A 6,000-nucleotide genomic window follows, 5' to 3' on the forward strand; every position below is an offset into this window, starting at 1 on the left:
CCCTTGGCCATGCACAGTTTGCGCTGCCCGTCCTCTGACATCATTTGTTGTCGTCCTGGCTGCGCCTGTGCGTCCACGCTGCCCGAAATCCCACCTCGCAGTGTCGTCTAATGTGATCCCACAGTGGGCCTGGTATCCATGGCCATGCGCAGTGCATATACTAGCCTCTCACTCCCCTTCTTCACGCTTCTTCAGACTAGGCAGCGTCAGCTGATCTCTAATAGCATGCCACGGCCGTGACGCCGCACAGTCTGAAGAAGCAGGAAGGAGGTGAGTGAGAGGCGATGATATGCACTGCGCATGCCCATGGATCCCTGGCCCGCAGTGGGACTACATTAGATGACACTGCAAGGTTGGATCTCGGGCAGCTTGGACGCACAGGCACTGCCAGCCTGACACCTACATGATGTCAGAAGACGGGCACCGCTAACTGTGCATGGCCAAGGGGTAACATTACAGCGCGGGCTCCGTGACAGAACCAAACAACGTTGAGGAGGTGGCGCATGGCACCAAGGGGGTTGGAATGACGGCTTTGCTGTGTCACATTACAAAGGAAAGTCCCACTTCCGGGACAGTTTGACAGTGTGAGGGGACACATTATATGAGTGTGTACTTCAGCGTTTGCAAGGAGCATAATTTTCAGAGCCACCATTTTCCATGTGCAGTATTACTGCTGTACAAGATGGCTCTTTCAGCAACAAATGCCTGGGGGGGGGTTAAAGGTTCCCTTTCAACTTGCTCCACTGCAGGCTTCGGCCTACACTCTGCTCCTCTTTGATTCCCTGGGTTTCAACACTGTCAGTTGCCACCTGGAAGTGTTGTCTACACAGAAAAAACACTAGCTGATGTGTCAATGGGGTTCAGCACCGCCAGCTGTTCCCCTGCTGTGTAGTCGGCAACGTGTCCAGCACAAGCCACGCTGGCACAACAGAACAAAAGCTGCCACCAGTGCAGGCTTCGGCCTACACTCTGCTCCTCTCCTCCTCCTGCTGACCCTGGGCTTAAACACCGCTAGTTTTTGCCCGGAAGTGCTAGCTGCACAGAGAAAAACACCAGCCAATGTGTTAGTGGGGTTCAGCAACGCCAGCTGTTCCCCTGCTGTGTAGCCGGCAACGTGACCTGCAAACGCCACGCAGTGTGATTTTTTGAAAACACACAGCGGGCCTGGGATTCATATCCATTGCTGACCGCAACAGCCAACATGAAATGAGGTGAGAAGACAGGCAGCGCTCACAGCGCATGGCCAAGGGATCACAATAGCGCAGACTCCTGTACAGCTAATAACAACGCTCAGGAATCTGCGCCCAGCACCTAGGTGTAAATTTTGACACCTGTGCTGCGTCTCCTTAAAAAGACAAGTCACGCCTCCACTACTGTTAGACAGTATAATGGGCTAAATAGTGTACGTGTTTTATTCAGCGTGTGCAAGGAGCAAACTAAATAGAGCAACCTTTTACTTGTGCAGCATTAATGCTGCACAAGGTGTGGCTCTTGTACCTTGCAACACCTTAGGGGGGGTTAAAGGTTACCTTTGAAATTGGTTCAACTAGGCTTCGGCCTACACTCTGCTCCTCTCCTCCTCCTGCTGACCCTGGGCTCAAACACCGCTAGTTTTTGCCCGGAAATGCGAGCTTCACAGAGAAAAACACCAGCCAATGTGTTAGTGGGGTTCAGCACCGCCAGCTGTTCCCCTGCTGTGTAGCCGGCATCGTGTCCAGCACAAGCCACGCTGGCACAACCGACCAAAAGCTGCCACCAGTGCAGGCTTCGGCCTACACTCTGCTCCTCTCCTCCTCCTGCTGACCCTGGGCTCTAACACCGCCAGTTTTTGCCCGGACATGCGAGCTGCACAGAGAAAAACACCAGTCAATGTGTCAGTGGGGTTCAGCAACGCCAGCTGTTCCCCTGCTGTGTAGCCGGCAACGTGACCTGCAAACGCCACGCAGGCACATGAACTGAAATTGAAGGGAGCCTGCCCTCCACCCCCAGGTGTTTCTATGTATAACAGCCACCTTGTTCAGCAGTACTGCTGCATTTGTACAAGGTGGCTGACTTTTTCTCCTTGCCCACGTTTAATTAAACACATATTAAATGTGTCTCATTGAGACCATTCCACTGTCCCTGAGGTGTGACTTTCCTTTCTAATGATACGCAGCACCACCCTTGTTAGCGTTGCCCGTCTTTTGACATCATTGGTTAGCTGGCTGCGCCTGTGCATCTGCCCTGCTCGAAACAACGCCCCTCGGTGTCTTATTTTTTTGGACAGCGAGGGTGTGATTGATGGGCATGTGCAGTGCATATGTTTGCCTGTGTTCACTCATCTCCTTCCGCCTTCTTCAGACTGGGTGGCCTCATGGCTGCGGCATGCGATAAGGGATCAGATGAGGCCGCCCAGTCTGAAGCAGGTGTAAGGACATGTGTGAGCGGCAAACATATTTACTGCACAAGGCCACGAATCCCAGCCACGCAGTGTGATTTTTTGAAAACACACTGTGGGTCTGGGATTCATGTCCATCGCTAACCGCAACGGCCGACATGAAATGAGGTCAGAAGACAGGAAGCGCTCACAGCGCATGGCCAAGGGATAACAAGAGCGCAGACTCCTGTACAGCAAATAACAACGCTCAGGAAGCTGCGCCCATGCACCAAGGTGTTATTTTCGACACCTGTGCTGCTTTTCTTTAAAAAGAAAAGTCACGCCTCCACTACTGTTTTACAGTAGAATGGGCTAAATAGTGTACGTGTTTTATTCAGCGTGTGCAAGGAAAAAAATTAAGAGAGCAACCTTTTACTTGTGCAGCATTAATGCTGCACAAGGTGTGGCTCTTGTACCTTGCAACACCTGAGGGGGGGTTAAAGGTTACCTTTGAAATTGGTTCAACTAGGCTTCGGCCTACACTCTGCTCCTCTCCTCCTCCTGCTGACCCTGGGCTATAACACCGCCAGTTGTAGCCTGGAAGTGCTAGGTGCACAGAGAAAAACACCCGCCAATGTGTTAGTGGGGTTCAGCACCGCCAGCTGTTCCCCTGCTGTGTAGCCGGCATCGTGTCCAGCACAAGCCACGCTGGCACAACTGACCAAAAGCTGCCACCAGTGCAGGCTTCGGCCTACACTCTGCTCCTCTCCTCCTCCTGCTGCCCCTGGGCTCAAACACCGCTAGTTTTTGCCCGGAAATGCGAGCTGCACAGAGAAAAAAAACAGCCAATGTGTTTGTGGGGTTCAGCACCGCCAGCTGTTCCCCTGCTGTGTAGCCGGCAACGTGACCTGCAAACGCCACGCAGGCACATGAACTGAAATTGAAGTGAGCCTGCCCCCCACCCCCAGGTGTTTCTATGTATAACAGCCACCTTGTACAGCAGTACTGCTGCATTTGTACAAGGTGGCTGACTTTTTCTCCTTGCCCACGTGGAACTCAACACGTACAAAATGTGTCTCATTAGAGACCATTACAATGTCCCTGAGGTGTGACTTTCCTTTTTAATGACACGCAGCACCCCCATTGTTAGCGCTGCCCGTCTTCAGACATCATTGGTTGGCTGGCTGTGCCTGTGCGTCCGCCCTGCCCGACACAACGCCCCTCGTTGTCTCATATATTTTGACTGCGAGGGTGTGATTGATGGGCATGAGCAGTGCATATGTTCGCCTGTCTTCACTCCCCTCCTTCCGCCTTCTTCAGACTGTGCGGCCTCATGGCCGTGGCAGGCAATAAGGGATCAGCTGAGGCCGCCCAGTCTGAAGCAGGTGTAAGGACATGTGTGAGCGGCGAACATATTTACTGCACAAGGCCACGAATCCCAGCACCGCAGTGTGACTTTATGGAAAGGCACTGTGGGTCTGGGATTTATGGCCATCGTTAACCGCACCGGCCAACATGAAATGAGGTCATAAGACGGCCTGCACTAACAGGGTATTGCCAAGGGATAACACAAGAGCGCACTCTCCTGTACTGCAAATAACAACAGTAAGGAGTCTGTGCCCAGCACCTAGGTGTAAATTTTGACACCTGTGCTGCGTCTTCTTCAAAAGAAAAGTCACGCCTCCACTACTGTTTGACAGTATAATGGGCTAAATAGTGTACGTGTTTTATTCAGCATGTGCAAGGAGCAAAATGAAGAGAGCAACCTTTTACTTGTGCAGCATTAATGCTGCACAAGGTGTGGCTCTTGTACCTTGCAACACCTGAGGGGTGGTTAAAGGTTACCTTTGAAATTGGTTCAACTAGGCTTCGGCCTACACTCTGCTCCTCTCCTCCTCCTGCTGACCCTGGGCTCTAACACCGCTAGTTTTTGCCCTGAAGTGCTAGCTGCACAGAGAAAAACACCAGTCAATGTGTTAGTGGGGTTCAGCACCGCCAGCTGTTCCCCTGCTGTGTAGCCGGCATCGTGTCCAGCACAAGCCACGCTGGCACAACCAACCAAAAGCTGCCACCAGTGGAGGCTTCGGCCTACACTCTGCTCATCTCCTCCTCCTGCTGACCCTGGGCTCTAACACCGCTAGTTTTTGCCCGGAATTGCTAGCTGCACAGAGAAAAACACCAGCCAATGTGTCAGTGGGGTTCAGCACCACCAGCTGTTCCCCAGCTGTGTAGCCGGCAACGTGACCTGCAAACGCCATGCAGGCACATGAACTGAAATTGAAGGGAGCCTGCCCCCCACCCCAAGGTGTTTCTATGTATAACAGCCACATTGTTCAGCAGTACTGCTGCATTTGTACAAGGTGGCTGACTTTTTCTCCTTGCCCACGTGGAACTCAACACGTACAAAATGTGTCTCATTGAGACCATTCCACTGTCCCTGAGGTGTGACTTTCCTTTCTAATGATACGCAGCACCCCCCTTGGTAGCGCTTCCCGTCTTCTGACATCATTGGTTAGCTGGCTGCGCCTGTGCATCCGCCCTGCGTGAAACAACGCCCCTTGTTGTCTTATTTATTTTGTCAGCGAGGGTGTGGTTTATGGGCACGAGCAGTGCATATGTTCGCCTGTCGTCACTCATCTCCTTCCGCCTTCTGCAGACTGTGCGGCCTCATGGCCGCGGCATGCGAAAAGGGATCAGCAGAGGCCGCCCAGTCTGAAGCAGGTGTAAGGACGTGTGTGAGCGTCAAAAATATTTACTGCTCAAGGCCACGAATCCCAGCACCGCAGTGTGACTTTATGAAAAGGCACTGTGGGTCTGGGATTTATGGCCATCGTTAACCGCAGCGGCCAACATGAAATGAGGTCATAAGACGGGCAGCGCTAACAGGGCATTGCCAAGGGATAACACAAGAGCGCAGACTCCTGTACAGCAAAAAACAACGCTCAGGAAGCTGCGCCAAGCACAAAGGCGTTATTTGGGACACCTATGCTGCGTCTCCTTAAAAATACAAGTCACGCCTCAACTACAGTTTGACTGTAGAATGGGCTAAATTGTGTACGTGTTGCATTCAGCGTGTGCAAGTAGAAAAATTAATAGAGCAACCTTTTACTTGTGCAGCATTAATGCTGCACAAGGTGTGGCTCTTGTACTTTGTAACACCTGAGGGGGGGTTAAAGGTTACCTTTGAAATTGGTTCAACTAGGCTTCGGCCTACACTCTGCTCCTCTCCTCCTCCTGCTGCCCCTGGGCTATAACACCGCTAGTTTTTGCCCGGAAGTGCTAGCTGCACAGAGAAAAACACCAGCCAATGTGTTAGTGGGGTTCAGCACCGCCTGCTGTTCCCCCACTGTGTAGCCGGCAAAGCGTCCTGCAAACGCAACGCAGACACAAAGCTGACTCCAGTGCAGGCTTCGGCTTACACTCTGCTCCCCTGCTTACCCTTTGCTCCAACACCGCTAGTTGGGGCTGTAGGAAGACAATCTTTGATAGGCAACGCATCCGGGTTCCAGCACCGCCAGCTGGTTCTCGGCAGTGTTTTTGTCACAGGTACTCCCTCGTGCCAAACCTGGTTCCAGCACCGTCAGCTGTTTCCGGGTAGTGTCAAGCTCACTGAGACGCCTATGCTTGCCCCGTCGTGGTGAGGT

Source organism: Ranitomeya imitator, chromosome 5, assembly GCF_032444005.1.
Source record: "Ranitomeya imitator isolate aRanImi1 chromosome 5, aRanImi1.pri, whole genome shotgun sequence".
NCBI lineage: Eukaryota > Metazoa > Chordata > Amphibia > Anura > Dendrobatidae > Ranitomeya > Ranitomeya imitator.